This window comes from Aptenodytes forsteri, unplaced genomic scaffold (genome assembly GCF_000699145.1).
Source record: "Aptenodytes forsteri isolate BGI_AS27 unplaced genomic scaffold, ASM69914v1 Scaffold309, whole genome shotgun sequence".
Lineage (NCBI taxonomy): Eukaryota > Metazoa > Chordata > Aves > Sphenisciformes > Spheniscidae > Aptenodytes > Aptenodytes forsteri.
The window spans coordinates 311,397-331,234 of NW_008795857.1; the positions used below are offsets into that span (position 1 = coordinate 311,397).

At 37.1% G+C, this 19,838-nt stretch overlaps 1 protein-coding gene across 1 annotated transcript in view; it reads right to left on the reverse strand.

Moving 5' to 3' along the window:
* Positions 1 to 19,838, reverse strand: part of BRE (brain and reproductive organ-expressed (TNFRSF1A modulator)) — a 182,981-nt gene that overhangs the window by 41,930 nt on the left and 121,213 nt on the right. The window lies entirely within an intron of this gene.

Below are 19,838 nucleotides of genomic sequence, written 5' to 3' on the forward strand. Positions count from 1 at the left end.
CCTCATCAGTAAGATGCAGAGCACTGTAGTTAAGCTATCTTGTTATTGAGGGAGGACTTTGAGTCTTAAATTATTCAAAAAGCCACCTTCAGTCAAACCAGCTAAGAATAAGCAAAATAATTTGGACTGAGGAGTAATAGATGGCCAGATGCAAATGTCAATCATGCCATCTACTCTAGTTTTGGGCCTCCCAATACAACACAGATGTTAGCCTACTAGATCAAGGGGCAGTGGGCCAGAAAGATTATTAGGTACACGATGTAAGGGGGCATGCTGAAAGAAATGGGTTTGTTCAGTCTTAAGAGAACACTGGGGAGGAGGGGATATTGAAGAGAGAAGTTGAAGGCATATTGTTATTGAAGGCACACTGATGCCTTCAATTATCTAATAGAAAAATATAGAGAAGATGGAGCCAGAGTCTTCTCCGAAGTGCACAGTGACAGGATGAAAGGCAATGCAGACATGTTGCAACAAAGGAAGTTCTGGTTAGCTATTAGGAAAAACATTTTCACAATGAGAGTAACCAAATACTGGAAGACGGGCCCAGAGGGGCTGGGGAATCTCTGTCCTTGGAGGTGCTCAAAGCTCAGCCGAACAACTGCCGTAAGCACGCTGATCTAAGCTGGCCCTGCTCTGAGGAGGGACTTGGCCAGACAATCTCCAGAGGTTCTCTCCAGTCTACATTGTTTTATGATTATATTCCCTGATTCTATGACTTTGTTCATCCCCAGAAGGAAATAATATGAACAAAGATAATAACTCTGTCCATGCACAGACTGGAAATCTGAATGCTAGGAATCCACAGAAATAAGATAACTTCAGAGATGTATTTAGGCACCTTAATCAATTGCCTTTACCATAGGATGGAAGACTGAAGTACGCCTGCTATTGCCAAGGATAATGGCTTCTTTGGTGTGGAAAGATCTAGCACTTTTTACTTAAATCAGGTTCTATAAGGCAACAACCAGCTAAAGTCCATTTCTTTTAGCAATACTGACCTAAATCTTTCACCAATCAAAAGGGATATGAATTTGCATTACACACTGTCGCTTACATAATTCACTAAACATCCAGAACCCTGTTGGGTACTATTAAAAAGCTTCAAAAGCTAAGTTACTTTGTGGCCTCCTGATTACATGCTGTTTCCATGAAAGATTAAACTGGCTGGAAAGAAAATCCTTCTCTGCAAAATAAGGCTCTTATTCTCCAACGTGACCTGCCCTTGTATTTTCCTCAGTACTTGATAAGATATCACTTTTGTAGGTATAAAGGTCTACAGTCATACATCCCTTTGAAGGAACAGAGCCTACATAAATCAAAAAACCCCAAACTCATAATGAGGTATATGGAAATCTGCTACTCAGGCAAAACAGTCTGGGTTCAACAGACTGTTCACCACATGGAACAGTTCTGCAGGTCTGGATTTTGCATATGCAATGATGAAAAAAAAAAAGCCTTGAGTACACCACAGCTACATAAAAAAACAAACAAACTTTTCCAGCAGAAGTAAGACTTGAACAGGATTTTTTTTTTTTAAAACAAAATTCAGTTTCCTTGCTGCTACCCCCTTACTAAAATTACTCACACGGGAATATAATTTTGCTACTTGTAGATGTTAAAAACAGTGAAGCGTGACTATTAGATTATTACTAAGTCGGAACATTTCTGAAACAGTAGTTTGCTCTTAGGAAATTGAAAGTATACTGGGTCCATCAGTCTTTAATGTTGGAGAATGAAAGACTTGTCCCTCCTGTATGTTATATGTGGGTTGTGAACCTTACTTTAAGACCCTGGCTTTCAGTTTAAACTCCTTAAATGCTTATGTAAATATATCCATAAAAGCCTCCAATCTCATACACAGAGCAAATGGTACTGTCCGTTTTGCATTTACCGTGCCTCATTTGCAACCAAGTCCAAGTTCCCCCTCAGCGTGGAGATACCCCTGGAGACGTTCAGATGACTACAACAGGAATTACAGGCTCCTCTCTCGGTTACAATGGCAGGCATGAAATTAGGAGTAATCTCTAACAGATTTCACATGCAAAAAAGCTTCCACTCCTTTATCATCAGCTTCCAATACATCTTCCAGACTGAATTATGATTTGTGCATAAGGGCTTCCCATTTTACCTGTATCCATCTTTTGAAAGTAGTCAGTCCATAAAAACTTGTTGACATAAATGGGAATTCAACCCTTCTCAAATGAAAAACAGACTGCTACAAGGTGTGGTTTCTGAGAAAGAGGTCCCTCCACAGAAAGAAGGCTGGAATTTCTAGTATAATTATCCTCTGAAAACAGAATAAAGCTGTACAATATGTAATATATGTTCTCTAGAAATAATTATGGGTAGGAAAAATCAAGAGTGGACAGGCATCTTTGTTCCCTCTATTGGGTCAGAGAATCTGCTTATTAAATATTTTAATAAAATACTGCATTTGCACAGGACCTTGCCTCTGACCATCTCAAAACTTTCTATAAACATTCAGCAATTAAGGTTCATCTGCCTTATGAAACTGATATTTATCTCTTCTTTTGAAACATGTAAGGAAGCTATTGCTCAGAGTTTGATTTGACTATGCTGTACTATGTCTCTGTCGTGCCAAAGGAACGTATTTGTAGTACCTCACAATCATGAGACAGGGCAAGAGGCTATAATAGTTCCTTTGACCCTATAATAAACGTGCAGCTGAAGAAAGAAGTGACTTACTCAACGCCAAATAAGAAGGACCTGTAAAAGGTGCAAGGCGACATGTGAAATGCTGCTTTTTGAGGTCCCTCAAAGCCCAATCAAAAGAAAATGTGTAAGACAAAAAAATTCCATAAGCAGCCTTTTATAGTCAAGGACAGTCTATTTGCCAAGAGATTTCACCAGCACAAGCTAAAGATTCCTGCACGTCAGACCTGCTTTCCAGATAGCTGAGCCTCTTGGAGCATAGATCTTACATACCTCTGTTTGTGATTAAGCTTTCCTTCTTGGTATCACTGTTTTACACCCTTCACAAATACAACACATTTTTATACCCAGGAATAAAAACAACTATAACATCACACTCTCAGGCTTGGTGACATTTATTTTATCAAGACGACAAAAACCAACAAACAAAAAACCATAAAGAGATATGATGAGGAAGTTACTTTGTTTTTAAACACAAACTAATTAATATTGCTCCCCTACAGCTGCCAGAGTAAGTCTAGTTTCAGCACAACCAATTGAATCGTGTTTGATTTTTACACAATTTTTTTCCAGTAACCTGCTACTTTTTAAAGGCTAAGATTCTAACAGATTCTGATAGTGGCTTTCTAAAATTATCATCATTCACGAAGCAACAGTCTTACTGGATGCTATTTCATTAGGACTGGTACTGGATGAAGATAAATACATGGTAGATCTACCTATCTATGAGATAAGGTTGCATGAACATGTTGGAACACAAGAGACAAAGATCTGTTGGCCTCAGCGTTTTATTCACTTGCTGTTACTCTAAACCTACTCAGCTCTGCAAACCAACTTCATACCCCTCATTTTAAGAGGGACCAGAGACTCCTTTGCAGCAAGTTCCTGCCTTCCTGGGTTTCCAGAGTGTCAGACACAATGTGGTTCTGATCCATGGTCTGTGAATTAAACTGGATTTTGTGAGGAACTCACTACTGAATTCAACAAGAGCAGCAGTCAGCCTGCATTAATAGCAGTTTTGTTCTGTGACACGCTGCAATACAAGCGCAGAGCGCGTAGCTGGAGTATGTTTACATTTCTGCTGTTGACTGGTGCATTCCAAGTGACTCGCTCTGTCTGTCTCTCAATGGATCTATTTATTCAGGCCCGCATACAAAATGCAAAATTCTTTCCCATTTCTTGATAGCGTGTAATTACATTAAAATGTCTTTCTCAAGAAACAAACCTTTAAAAAAAAAAAAGGCACAGCATTAATTCACAGGTTTACAGAAGTGGCTGTTCTTGTTCTTGAGTATTTATGTGTAAAGAACCAGTTATTTCCCCTTCCTTAAAAACACCACTTCACTAAAGAAGGAGGGTGCTTCCAAGTCCCATGCTCAGAAGATTGGGTGGTCTGGCAAGGCAGACTTAGAGGCATGAAGGAAGATGCTCCTACTCCCATCCCTACTCTAACGCCTTCTCTACAACTCTCCCCACGCTCTCTTGGGCCTGTCTAGTTCCCCTAAACTCCTTTCATTCACCCCACCACCTCTTCCCTGCAATCCATTTCGTTTCCCCCTTTCTCCAAGCAGAAAAATGCAGGTTTCTCTACGTTGCTGGGAAACTTTTGAGCTCAGTCTGAAAAATAGGGATTATTTCAGACTACCCCCTATACCTTGCAGGGTCCCACAAGAATAAAAATATCACAGTTTATAAAGTTATGTGCTAACACAGGTTACGGTACTACAGTTAAGCACCCGTACACACATAATACTGTCTATACATTTTGCTGTCTCCCTCTATTTTGCCTTTACCTGTTACCATTCCCTATCTCCCAAAATTGCATAAGCTTTTCTTTGAAAGAAGTATCACAAAGAAAAGGACATCTATGGAAAAGTTTCATGCTCTTAAGAGGAGGTACCTTGCACAATGGCAGTTATTTTTGCTCTAAGGGAGAAAAGAGTAAAAAACGTGTATTTGGGAAGGAGGTCCAGCACTGTAAGAAGAATCATACTTATCCTTGAGCAGAGTGTGAACGTAGCATTAAAGAGCTTTATACCAAAAGAAAGTGGTATGTAATACCAATTGCACTCAACAATGCTCCTAATCCAATGTATTCTTTCTGCAAAACCCACATAAAATAGGGAAATGACAATTTCAATGATCATGAACAATACAGTTGAAGATTTGTCTAGCTTTGAAAATGTAAATAAACAAAAAACTTGCCTCTGCATGGGAAGACTTTTTATACTGGTTTAAAATAACTATGAGCTTTTCTCTCAGCGTGGCCAATGTTAAAACATGTTCAAATCTATGTACCAGTGATGGAAAGTAGATTTTAGACTTTATAGACTATAGCCCTTGCTTTTACCAGGATACACCCTTCTTAACACTCTGTAAGTTTTCACCTGCCTTATTTTGAAACTGAAGCACATTGCAGACCCACATAAGCATTTAAAGGGTTTATTACTCATGATGGCTATAAGCAAGAATAGCCTGAAGCACGTGGAAGGAAATTCCCTTCTTTTTGCCCTTTTTTCCTGTTTTGAGACTCATGTTATGGGCTTTGATCTCCTTCCCCGTTCTCTTTCTCCTTTGTTGCTGAAGTATATAGTTGACTTTTTTTTTTCTTTTGCAGTTTCATCACTTTAGTACATTACACCATTTGGCACAGGAGACACGAGGAACCACATCAAATAAAAGCACGTGACCACAAAAGCTGCCTTACCAACCATGATCCCAGATTTGCTGTCAGTTTGCCATTTTTCAGACTTGCTCGACCATAACCAAATCCCCCCTATCAAACGAACAACATGGTGCTTAGCAGAAGCCTTGGGATAGTGCTTCGATCAGCAATACAGAGCTGAACAGTAAAATAACAGAACATTACTCTTGTTACTGAAAAACTGGTCAGTCTAGGTTTGTGACTGTTTTCTCCTCTTTCTAGTAATACTCCATTTAAAGCAAACATAATTAACATATTGCTTATGTAAAAGATGTTGCTTACTCAAATCTACTACAAGGTAAAGTGTGTCCAAAAAAAGTTTCCATTCTATTTCTAAAGAAACAATTTTTACTTATAATTATTTCTACTTCAACATTGGTAAAATGGAAATGTATGTTTTCAGCTAACAGATATAATCTGAGGTATCTACAGAGTGTAGACAATCTGAGTGTACAGAAAAAAACAGAATCACAAATAGACCTAGAGGGATAACTATGCCAAATCTACTTATTTGGAGGAAGAATCCCAGTCAAACTCAGACTAAAAATCTGGCCATTAGCGCTGAAAGGATAATGCCATCTTTTTTTCCTTGACCTACTAGAGGTTCAGGGTAAATACCTCTGAGCTCCTCCTGACTAGTGACTGGAAAAAAAATATGAAATAATCAGTGTAAAAAGCAAATACTAAAACCAAAATGTATTTTAGTTTCACAGACTGTGAAGAAAACTGCACATCAGACTTGCTGAGCTTTATTTGCAGCTCTTCTGCTAACTTCATATGTTCTAGCAAGTTATTGCAACGAGTCTGCTTCCCCACCTATAATGTCCAGATGCTTACACTGAAGTCTAATAACATTCACAGAATAGTAGAAAAGCTGTGGGATTAAGTCATCCGTAAGTGCTGATGAGTACTGCTTTGTTTGGGTTATTCCAACTTCTGTATTCTGCTGCAGGTAAAACTGTCAAAAAAAAAGGCAGTTTTCTATAATGTATTTCCCATTTTAGATAAAGTGGCTATACCAAGGAAAGGTTTACATTAATTGTACCGATTCTGGGTTTATACCAAGGCATTAATTGTACCGATTCTGGGTTCTAGCAGACTTTAACCTAACAGACTTACATACAAACCATAGCTCGGGTGACCCAATATTGAAAGATTTACGGGGATAGGAGTTCCGTCCCCAGGATTCTACTCCTCCTTGAGGGAAAAAAAAACCCAAGAAGCATGAGATGAATAGATAGCGAACCCTATAATTAAATTAGAATACGTTTCTTTTCTTCCCTTCCTTGGCCAGACTCCGAGCTGGAAGGAGAAAGAACAGATGCTCTTGCAGTGTAATATATATATTGTTCTTACTGCTATTTCACAGTATAAAAGTCTGAAAACACTTGTATTTCCTCTGTATTGGATAAATCAGGACTGAAGGGATTTTTCCTTTGCTTAATGGGTCTTTATATGCAGAAAGGTCCTGCATAAAGGGGACTGAGAGGTTTCCACTGACATGTTGAACAAGTGAAAACCTGGGCTGCCAGCGATGGGAAAGGGAGCTCTCCACCGTCCTCAGACCTCGCATTCTCTGAAGAAACAAAACCACACGAGGATGACATTTATTACCCAGCTAATCGGACACTTCATGTTACACAGCGGTAGCACGCGTTATACAAGCACTCTACCTACAACAGTCATCACGTTGCTTTCTTCTCTAGGTAAGCAGAACCACTTTTATAAATTGATCCATAGCTTACAACAGACAGCCTGGGCAGGCAGGCAGTCCCGCAGAATCGATTGCCCTCTGGGACCTCCATCATACCTCAAGGTACTAACTTCAGGAAAAGTCCAAGCAAGTGCAACAGAAATTATCAGCAAGGCTTCAATGTGTGCAGCAGTTTAAAATACAGGTTAACTTAACCGGTGTCAACAATATCACTCTATAAAACACTGCACAGTACAGAAATTTTGGTCACTTATTCATTCTGACAATATAAAACCAAAGTGAAAAGTATGAAAGCAATATATTTCAAACTGATTCAAAGTATTAAGAAAACCCTTATGCTTAAAATATAGAATTATTTTTCATAATACAGTATGAACAGGTTCAAAAAGGCAATATGAAAAGTTCCACAGGCTATAAAAAGAGTATGATCCTCTCTTACAAGCCTCAAAAACTCTGACAAATGTTGCTTTTGTGTTGCAGCTTACCACATTTATGCCCCCCTCAGTTTTTCTGCAAAAAAACCCAATAGCAAGGTGTATTGCAAATATAATATGCTCAGTCATTTGGGGCAAGTAATAATGAGAATCCATAACAAATTACATAAGAACTGAATTTAGAGGCACTTTTTATGATCTCAAAAAAGTAGTTTTGGTGTGCCCCCCCCCCCAACTGTATTAGTTACTAATATTAATTCTCCATCAGCACAGTATTATTAAAGGAAAACAGTTATAAGCAGACCTGAACAAGTTGCTAGATGCCTCACAGTTTAAACAGGAGGGCATGGCTCCTGTCCCAAAGAACTTTCGCAGTCCAGTATTTCACACTACACAGCACAGCGAGGAACTGAAAAGCAGGGACTGAACGACAGGGGAGGAAGAGCACGGGTTGCAGCAAGGAGACTTAAGACTTAAACACTTACAGTGGAGAAATATATATTTCCAAAGCATTTTGCTTATTTCTTAAAGGAATCTTGGCAGCAAATGAAGAGAAATCTGAGTGAAAACTGAAGAAAAGTCGAAGAAGAGTTTCACAGAGAATTAAATGTAATGAGGAAATAACAGCCAAAAAAACCCCAAGCAACCAGAAAAAGTTGTAGGAAAGAAACCCAGACAAACGGAGCAGCAGCAAACATCACTGAACAAAAAAGGTACAGATAAGATAAGCAACATGGGCAGATAAGAAAAGAATAAGAACACTATGCAGGGTCCTATTTTGTTTTTACTTCCAAAGAAGTTAAAAAAGCAGTAAGTGAAGATTAAAGAAATGATTTAAGATACCAGGATAAAGACCATGTAGCCTAACCTACTGCGACTGTCTTCTGTATGGATCTCGGGATGAAGAGCAAGTGTGAAAGAGGCTGGAGACTTGTCACAACTAAGGCAGAGTAAGATTTTGGCTGAAGAAAGAGTGAACAGTAACCTAATTGCAACACTTTTTCATCCTGCACTGATTTGAGATGCCAACATAAAAGCAGGAAACTTGTTTAAAATGATGCACTATCCCCATTTCTCCTTCACATGGACTGTGAAGGAGGAAAAGTTGAGTGTTATCTGAAAATCTACTTTTCAACTTCCTGTTCTTCAGAAACATACTTTTAATGGCATTACCTGTTTTGCAGATATACTTATAACCACCTTAACTGTGAATATATTGAGGGTCTTCTAAGTAGCAAGTAAAATAATACTGGGCATTGGCTCTTCCGTTTCAAGGGAAAAATGTATTGACTTGAAGTGCTGTCTCAAAGGAACCTAAAACGACTTACACGTCGCATGAAGATAGGAGCTGGGAACGATAAACTTTTGCATAAACAAGAAAAAGACAACTAGGGCACTGGTATGCTGTGAGCAGTATTCTCCTCTGAAACAGCAGGATTCTATAAATTAATGAAAGAATTGAGGATTTATTTATGGTGAGCATCACTGGAAATTCCTCTGCACTGAAGCCAGAGTGGTATGTTAACAGTGCTTGTCATCATTTAAGATACTGACCTGCTCTTTTATAATCCACTCTGCTTTAGTGATGGAGATCTCCCAAACAATCCCATTGAACAGAATATTTATCACAAATCCATGCAAATCTTCTCTTATTATCCATCCATAAAGTGGATAACATAAATGAATAACTGTTCTAAGATCGTATCAGTTATATTTACAAACATATGCCCTATATACCTATAATTTCTTATCAATCTTCCAGCATGCATTCAATAACATCCAGCTTACTATATTATGACTGTTCACATGGCAGGTAATTTTCTAGTACTTGTACTAAGCCCAGCTAACCAGCAGTGCCATTATCATAAAGCAGAAAAATGAGTCTCAAAAACTGTACAACTCCATTGCCTTCCTTGCCTACTGTTTTCACCTTTTTCTGAAGAACAACAGTCATTTCCTATAACTTGCAGCCTTTTATGTTTTATGATTGCACTTGCTTATATTGTTCCTTATTTATGTTCCCTAATCTACTAGTCAAATTACAGTAATTATCTCTTATTGTTAATCTTTTCCTGATATTGCTTAATGCCTAACACTTCCAGTGACACAGTCATTTTGTAAGCACACTATTTTTTGCCTCTGTGCTAAAATAGCACTGTATTGTAGACTTCTCCCACATAATCAGATTTTTTCCGTACTCCTTAGGCCAGACAGTAATCCTCATCTGTGGATCTCTTCTATCTGGAGAAACATTTCATGTAAGAAACATCCTGTCCCCTGCATCATCAGCATCACATTTGATTAGCTTACATGAAGAACGAGAAATGCAATGTACTGAAAGGATAAGAAATCCTGCAGAAAGATTTCAGAAATGAAATGAGAGCAACATGCTGGAAAACTTCTGGATATGAAGTTGAGCATTTGGGTCATCAATAAGAATGCCCAAGGGAGGCAGAAAGTTCGAGGAGAAAAACATTTTTCTTTCATACATCTGGCTTGTGACATTGATTTCCACATGTATGCAGCATGATTAAGGGGCATTCTTGCTCAGATCTCGAAACTGGCTTTATCTTATGTTCACAAACGATGTGGAATGTTACAAGTCTGGTCTGGTGCTCCCGCTAAATGCTCCAAGAGGCCTAGTGAGCTCAGGTTTTATGTAAGCCAAATATGTTCACATGTGGACACAAGGCAAGAGAGCAGAAGTTTTTCATGTAAACACAGCCACTGTGGTTTGACAAGCTAATAAGAACCATGTTAAACCCTTACTCGTTTAACAAGACGATATGAATCTGCCTGGATGGTTTTTACAGCCCCTTTCAGAATCTTTACCACAGGCATTTGGGTAAGTGTGTTTTGTTCCTATGAACATAAATAATTCAATATTCATCCTAATATATTCTCCTCAAAACAGAGGGAAGCAGAGCTATGCATCACATCGCAAAAAGGCAGCCTCTGGTAGGTGGGAAGACTGGGAATAATTCTCAGAAGAAAACATCGGTGCTTTGAATCCCTGGTTTACATCAGAGGTAACAAAGGTTCCTTTTGTAACAAGGCAGACACAGGTCAACTTTTAAAACAAAAAAGGAAAGGCAGAAAATAAAACCACAGGTCTTCATTGTGTTAAAATCAAAGCAGGGACCCCATACACGCACAAGAAACTGGAAATTTCATCATTTACAACTTAGAGCAGCGCTTAGTTGGTCAAAAGGTGAATACAGGCATTGCCAGGATTTCTTTTTTACTGATGCTTGGATTTTGTTCATGGAGCAGTTTCATTACGGCACGTGCTGCAAGACGAAGACTGGAGTGAAAATCCTTTTCACAAAGACTCCCCTTTTTGCCAGAACAGGTTATGAGTGCATACAGCGCACATACAGACATCAGTCAGACCTGAGGCAAATGTACACACTTGCATCCCGTAAGCTTCCTTTAATGCAGGCCCTCTTCCCCTTCGAAACTGCAAATACTTACGCGGTCACCGAAAGACAAAAATTCCAACTTTCCATTAGTATACCTTATCACCTTTTAAGGGTTTGATTGATGTTACTTAATGTTTAAAGGCTTGAGTGCATTTGCAAGCTGAGTGCTTAGATAATGGAGTGGCCTAAACGGTATCTGCAAGTGGATATATTTACAAATAAATATTGGATGCTTTGATAAACTAGGCTTTTTAGTTGAAGAATGACATTTTCAGAAAGCTTGTCAGCTTTTAAATCATTTACGTTCTGTCTTTTAATAAGACTGAAGATATTAGGTTTCTACATCTAGAATAGCTTCCTAAATTAAGTCTTTTCTTTTTGGAAATCATATTAAGGCTCTTGAGTCCTACAGATATGTTAAAAAAAAAAGTTACACTGCCTCAAGCACTGATCAGAGAAGTTTTCAATAAGAATAATGAAGGAATGGATTAAAATACAAAATAGCATGAACTTTGCTTTCCTGCTCCTTCACTTTTAAAATATTACAAAGCCATATCTCTCTGTTTTCTTTCCCAACTAGTTCTTCCCTCTAACCCTTCAAAAATCAAAAGCACCAACTAATTTTTGTATATCTGGTAATACATGCATCAGCTACACCAGTGTAAAACCAATACTGCTATGAATACACTCTAAAAGGATAACTAAAAAAGGTAAAATAAGTAATTGAGTGAGGCACATTCTATGAACTAAAATTAAAATTCACAAGAGATGAGAACTACTTCAAAGAAACCTTTCTGTCAATGGTGGCTTATTTCCAAGTCAAAGATCTACCACTGGTCAGAAGAGATTTATTTACCAAGATAAATTGTGTAACAAATCCCATTATATTCACGCTTTGCTCCAACTTTCTGACACCTAACTGTTAATATTATTAGTTATATTAAGACTTCTAGATTATAGGCTGATAATCACTCAATCTGATGAAGACTACAATGTCTTGCCAGTATTTGTATGTGTTCTTTTATAAAGTTCTTCCATAAAGGAATATGTTTTTCTCTTTTTTTTTTTAACTTCTGTATTGTATGCAATGATCTCCTAAAAATATCAGCTTTTAATTGATTTGACATTTAATGAACTCTTAACAGAACTCTTCCTTCATTCAAATCATTTCAACGATTTAGCAACTTTTCACCCATTATACAATATATGAGACAAAATTTTTTATTTATTAAATCATAAGCAGAGTGGCTGCTAACACCGTCCTATGTGTGCCCATGATTAGGAAGCTGTTATAATTATCTTTTATGGCTAAATAACAGAATGTGCTTTTAATACTTAATCTAACCTAACCTATCAACGTGTTACAGAAAAAGAATTTATGCCCAAGGTGAAAATATTCTAATTTTTGGCTGAGAATGTTTATATTCTAATTGCAATTGGCTGTTTCTACCAGTAATAAATATTAGCATGGTGTTGGAATCTTCTGGGTTATCCATGCATATGTTTGGATATCCTGTAATTTGATTTCTTTAAAGTCTTTAAGAGGCTATGCTACCAAACAGTTTGATTTTCTTCACCACCTCCATCCCTGTCACTGAATGACACAACTGGCAACCTCCAGCTTGCATGATCAACTTTTTCAAATTTGTGTTAATTCCATTTGATAAATCACCATAACTACAAAACAAGCTACAGTAATACATTTAAATTGTACAAACTAAAATTGATTTGTTTCCTCTTCAACATCTCTTTTTCACATGTGCATACTTAAAGTTTATGGTCTTCCACTTTAATGTCAATTCACTACACTGCACCGGAAGCCACAAATTCTGTGTTTTAACCCAATTCTGCCAATAGTTTCTGGGGTAAATTAAGAGGAAACAGCCATGGCCATTCTTTCCCAGTCTCCGCAGACTAGAGAAACACATAGAGGACTTACCCTTACAGAGGTCATGCTAGGGAAAAAACCAAACACCACCTGACCTCTTGCAAAATGAGAAATGCCTTACAAATGGCAGCACCCCATACTTCCAGTTTAACTCTGAAGGCTACACCTCTTCATGAAATAACTCACAATTAATGTTTGCTATTTCCTTGGGATAATCCAGTGCAAATCTGACATTCTTCTTTAAGCAGAAAGTAGATATGGCTAAGAGTGATGGAAAAAACACGGAGCATCAGAAGATTATTTAAAATAAAAGCACTGAAGTAGTACGACATGTCTCATTAAAATACCTTTCACCCTACAGGATGTAAAGTATTTTAACAACACATAATACAATTTGTGTGTAGTGTAGTGCAGAGACTGCTTCAAATCCATTCATATACAACCTGTGATAGAATTTATGTCAGGGAATGAATACTATTATATGCTAATAAAAGCAAAGTAGAACTCACGACTACTTCAGAAGCTGAGTATGACCAGAATTTCTCAAGGAGGTCCTCAGCACCTTTCAAGGTGAAGTTTACTATTGAGTCATTTCAGTTTATCCAAAATTCTTCATTCCATCAGCTAATAAAGTCACAGTGTCAACAAAACCCCTTGGATACTAGCTGCTAAGGCAGGTTACCCATTTTCTCACTTTACAAAATTTAAAGATGACATTGCACACTGTCAACACTATCTAGCTGTAATTGCAGAAGCACATGATTTTGGACCTTGACAACTTTGCAAGCTTTTTTTATTGTGAAGATTTGTCACTGACAAAAGTTATTTTTGAATTGACTAAAGAATGTAAAAAATGAAACCTTCAGTGTTATTTAAATCTATAAATAGTATTTTAGAATTCTGGTTTACCTGCTAACCCCGGGGCAGGAACAGCTGATTTGGGGCTTCTACATGCTTAGGTTATTATTGTGTTGTGAAGACTGAAGTTCTCAGAAATCATATGCCCTTTGCTTTTTCTTCTGTTTCCTGTCTTCAACATACAGGCCATCATTGGATGTTTTTAAGTGAATTATAATGAATGTGTTAGCTTATGAAGATTTTAGGTCTGCTGCAAAGTTGGAGTAAAAAAGAAAATAGCAAACTGACCCTACAAGAACAACAAAATACAGTTCCGAATTTAAATCTAAACCTTCCTGAATATAGCCTCTGTTCATTGGGCTTGCTTCTTCCAAATGCCTGGAGGCCTGCTGCTACTATATATACAATATTACTACTATAGTTAGTGTTTCTTTTCTTTGGCTACTGGTCAATTTTAATTTTCCTTAAAAATTGCAGAGGTTACACTCACACCAGAGAAATCTTACTCACCTCCTTCTTTCAGATTTTCCATCTTTCACTAAGAGCTCGGAGTGACGATGCAGTTTCAGGATACTATACATGCCCAATTTCACTTCAGATTAAGAATCAGCCATAGGGTTTAAAAAAACAGCTGTTCTGTAATGCAGATGAGGGAATGGTATATTTGATCCTCGTTTACTTAGGTAAATTCTTATCCACCTTGGTTTAAAATAAAAATGTGCTTAGAACCATAGGATTTGGAACTTCTGTACCTAAAACATGGTTTTCATGCTGAAAAAAGAAAGCAATAGGGAGATGGGGTCTTTAAAAAAAAAAACAGTCATTTCCTATAACTTGCAGCCTTTTATGTTTTATGATTGCACTTGCTTATATTGTTCCTTATTTATGTTCCCTAATCTACTAGTCAAATTACAGTAATTATCTCTTATTGTTAATCTTTTCCTGATATTGCTTAATGCCTAACACTTCCAGTGACACAGTCATTTTGTAAGCACACTATTTTTTGCCTCTGTGCTAAAATAGCACTGTATTGTAGACTTCTCCCACATAATCAGATTTTTTCCGTACTCCTTAGGCCAGACAGTAATCCTCATCTGTGGATCTCTTCTATCTGGAGAAACATTTCATGTAAGAAACATCCTGTCCCCTGCATCATCAGCATCACATTTGATTAGCTTACATGAAGAACGAGAAATGCAATGTACTGAAAGGATAAGAAATCCTGCAGAAAGATTTCAGAAATGAAATGAGAGCAACATGCTGGAAAACTTCTGGATATGAAGTTGAGCATTTGGGTCATCAATAAGAATGCCCAAGGGAGGCAGAAAGTTCGAGGAGAAAAACATTTTTCTTTCATACATCTGGCTTGTGACATTGATTTCCACATGTATGCAGCATGATTAAGGGGCATTCTTGCTCAGATCTCGAAACTGGCTTTATCTTATGTTCACAAACGATGTGGAATGTTACAAGTCTGGTCTGGTGCTCCCGCTAAATGCTCCAAGAGGCCTAGTGAGCTCAGGTTTTATGTAAGCCAAATATGTTCACATGTGGACACAAGGCAAGAGAGCAGAAGTTTTTCATGTAAACACAGCCACTGTGGTTTGACAAGCTAATAAGAACCATGTTAAACCCTTACTCGTTTAACAAGACGATATGAATCTGCCTGGATGGTTTTTACAGCCCCTTTCAGAATCTTTACCACAGGCATTTGGGTAAGTGTGTTTTGTTCCTATGAACATAAATAATTCAATATTCATCCTAATATATTCTCCTCAAAACAGAGGGAAGCAGAGCTATGCATCACATCGCAAAAAGGCAGCCTCTGGTAGGTGGGAAGACTGGGAATAATTCTCAGAAGAAAACATCGGTGCTTTGAATCCCTGGTTTACATCAGAGGTAACAAAGGTTCCTTTTGTAACAAGGCAGACAGGTCAACTTTTAAAACAAAAAAGGAAAGGCAGAAAATAAAACCACAGGTCTTCATTGTGTTAAAATCAAAGCAGGGACCCCATACACGCACAAGAAACTGGAAATTTCATCATTTACAACTTAGAGCAGCGCTTAGTTGGTCAAAAGGTGAATACAGGCATTGCCAGGATTTCTTTTTTACTGATGCTTGGATTTTGTTCATGGAGCAGTTTCATTACGGCACGTGCTGCAAGACGAAGACTGGAGTGAAAATCCTTTTCACAAAGACTCCCCTTTTTGCCAGAACAGGTTATGAGTGCATACAGCGCACATACAGACATCAGTCAGACCTGAGGCAAATGTACACACTTGCATCCCGTAAGCTTCCTTTAATGCAGGCCCTCTTCCCCTTCGAAACTGCAAATACTTACGCGGTCACCGAAAGACAAAAATTCCAACTTTCCATTAGTATACCTTATCACCTTTTAAGGGTTTGATTAATGTTACTTAATGTTTAAAGGCTTGAGTGCATTTGCAAGCTGAGTGCTTAGATAATGGAGTGGCCTAAACGGTATCTGCAAGTGGATATATTTACAAATAAATATTGGATGCTTTGATAAACTAGGCTTTTTAGTTGAAGAATGACATTTTCAGAAAGCTTGTCAGCTTTTAAATCATTTACGTTCTGTCTTTTAATAAGACTGAAGATATTAGGTTTCTACATCTAGAATAGCTTCCTAAATTAAGTCTTTTCTTTTTGGAAATCATATTAAGGCTCTTGAGTCCTACAGATATGTTAAAAAAAAAAGTTACACTGCCTCAAGCACTGATCAGAGAAGTTTTCAATAAGAATAATGAAGGAATGGATTAAAATACAAAATAGCATGAACTTTGCTTTCCTGCTCCCTCACTTTTAAAATATTACAAAGCCATATCTCTCTGTTTTCTTTCCCAACTAGTTCTTCCCTCTAACCCTTCAAAAATCAAAAGCACCAACTAATTTTTGTATATCTGGTAATACATGCATCAGCTACACCAGTGTAAAACCAATACTGCTATGAATACACTCTAAAAGGATAACTAAAAAAGGTAAAATAAGTAATTGAGTGAGGCACATTCTATGAACTAAAATTAAAATTCACAAGAGATGAGAACTACTTCAAAGAAACCTTTCTGTCAATGGTGGCTTATTTCCAAGTCAAAGATCTACCACTGGTCAGAAGAGATTTATTTACCAAGATAAATTGTGTAACAAATCCCATTATATTCACGCTTTGCTCCAACTTTCTGACACCTAACTGTTAATATTATTAGTTATATTAAGACTTCTAGATTATAGGCTGATAATCACTCAATCTGATGAAGACTACAATGTCTTGCCAGTATTTGTATGTGTTCTTTTATAAAGTTCTTCCATAAAGGAATATGTTTTTCTCTTTTTTTTTTTAACTTCTGTATTGTATGCAATGATCTCCTAAAAATATCAGCTTTTAATTGATTTGACATTTAATGAACTCTTAACAGAACTCTTCCTTCATTCAAATCATTTCAACGATTTAGCAACTTTTCACCCATTATACAATATATGAGACAAAATTTTTTATTTATTAAATCATAAGCAGAGTGGCTGCTAACACCGTCCTATGTGTGCCCATGATTAGGAAGCTGTTATAATTATCTTTTATGGCTAAATAACAGAATGTGCTTTTAATACTTAATCTAACCTAACCTATCAACGTGTTACAGAAAAAGAATTTATGTCCAAGGTGAAAATATTCTAATTTTTGGCTGAGAATGTTTATATTCTAATTGCAATTGGCTGTTTCTACCAGTAATAAATATTAGCATGGTGTTGGAATCTTCTGGGTTATCCATGCATATGTTTGGATATCCTGTAATTTGATTTCTTTAAAGTCTTTAAGAGGCTATGCTACCAAACAGTTTGATTTTCTTCACCACCTCCATCCCTGTCACTGAATGACACAACTGGCAACCTCCAGCTTGCATGATCAACTTTTTCAAATTTGTGTTAATTCCATTTGATAAATCACCATAACTACAAAACAAGCTACAGTAATACATTTAAATTGTACAAACTAAAATTGATTTGTTTCCTCTTCAACATCTCTTTTTCACATGTGCATACTTAAAGTTTATGGTCTTCCACTTTAATGTCAATTCACTACACTGCACCGGAAGCCACAAATTCTGTGTTTTAACCCAATTCTGCCAATAGTTTCTGGGGTAAATTAAGAGGAAACAGCCATGGCCATTCTTTCCCAGTCTCCGCAGACTAGAGAAACACATAGAGGACTTACCCTTACAGAGGTCATGCTAGGGAAAAAACCAAACACCACCTGACCTCTTGCAAAATGAGAAATGCCTTACAAATGGCAGCACCCCATACTTCCAGTTTAACTCTGAAGGCTACACCTCTTCATGAAATAACTCACAATTAATGTTTGCTATTTCCTTGGGATAATCCAGTGCAAATCTGACATTCTTCTTTAAGCCAGAAAGTAGATATGGCTAAGAGTGATGGAAAAAACACGGAGCATCAGAAGATTATTTAAAATAAAAGCACTGAAGTAGTACGACATGTCTCATTAAAATACCTTTCACCCTACAGGATGTAAAGTATTTTAACAACACATAATACAATTTGTGTGTAGTGTAGTGCAGAGACTGCTTCAAATCCATTCATATACAACCTGTGATAGAATTTATGTCAGGGAATGAATACTATTATATGCTAATAAAAGCAAAGTAGAACTCACGACTACTTCAGAAGCTGAGTATGACCAGAATTTCTCAAGGAGGTCCTCAGCACCTTTCAAGGTGAAGTTTACTATTGAGTCATTTCAGTTTATCCAAAATTCTTCATTCCATCAGCTAATAAAGTCACAGTGTCAACAAAACCCCTTGGATACTAGCTGCTAAGGCAGGTTACCCATTTTCTCACTTTACAAAATTTAAAGATGACATTGCACACTGTCAACACTATCTAGCTGTAATTGCAGAAGCACATGATTTTGGACCTTGACAACTTTGCAAGCTTTTTTTATTGTGAAGATTTGTCACTGACAAAAGTTATTTTTGAATTGACTAAAGAATGTAAAAAATGAAACCTTCAGTGTTATTTAAATCTATAAATAGTATTTTAGAATTCTGGTTTACCTGCTAACCCCGGGGCAGGAACAGCTGATTTGGGGCTTCTACATGCTTAGGTTATTATTGTGTTGTGAAGACTGAAGTTCTCAGAAATCATATGCCCTTTGCTTTTTCTTCTGTTTCCTGTCTTCAACATACAGGCCATCATTGGATGTTTTTAAGTGAATTATAATGAATGTGTTAGCTTATGAAGATTTTAGGTCTGCTGCAAAGTTGGAGTAAAAAAGAAAATAGCAAACTGACCCTACAAGAACAACAAAATACAGTTCCGAATTTAAATCTAAACCTTCCTGAATATAGCCTCTGTTCATTGGGCTTGCTTCTTCCAAATGCCTGGAGGCCTGCTGCTACTATATATACAATATTACTACTATAGTTAGTGTTTCTTTTCTTTGGCTACTGGTCAATTTTAATTTTCCTTAAAAATTGCAGAGGTTACACTCACACCAGAGAAATCTTACTCACCTCCTTCTTTCAGATTTTCCATCTTTCACTAAGAGCTCGGAGTGACGATGCAGTTTCAGGATACTATACATGCCCAATTTCACTTCAGATTAAGAATCAGCCATAGGGTTTAAAAAAACAGCTGTTCTGTAATGCAGATGAGGGAATGGTATATTTGATCCTCGTTTACTTAGGTAAATTCTTATCCACCTTGGTTTAAAATAAAAATGTGCTTAGAACCATAGGATTTGGAACTTCTGTACCTAAAACATGGTTTTCATGCTGAAAAAAGAAAGCAATAGGGAGATGGGGTCTTTAAAAAAAAAATAATCTGATGTCAGGAAGGACAGCAAATCCAGGAATTGCTCTTATTTTGTCCTTTTTCTTTAAATATGCCGGTTCAAACTTGGCATTTGTATATACTGGATACAATGCACTATATACAGATTTCAGTTATTATAACCTTGAATACGTAAATCCTTATCTGAATGTCTATTTGAATTCTGTGATAAAATGAAATATCGCTTTACCCATGTAACCACCTGCATCTGTATGAACCTCATACACACACACATTCATATACAAAATGTGTAACAGCAACTCAAACAACACATCCCCC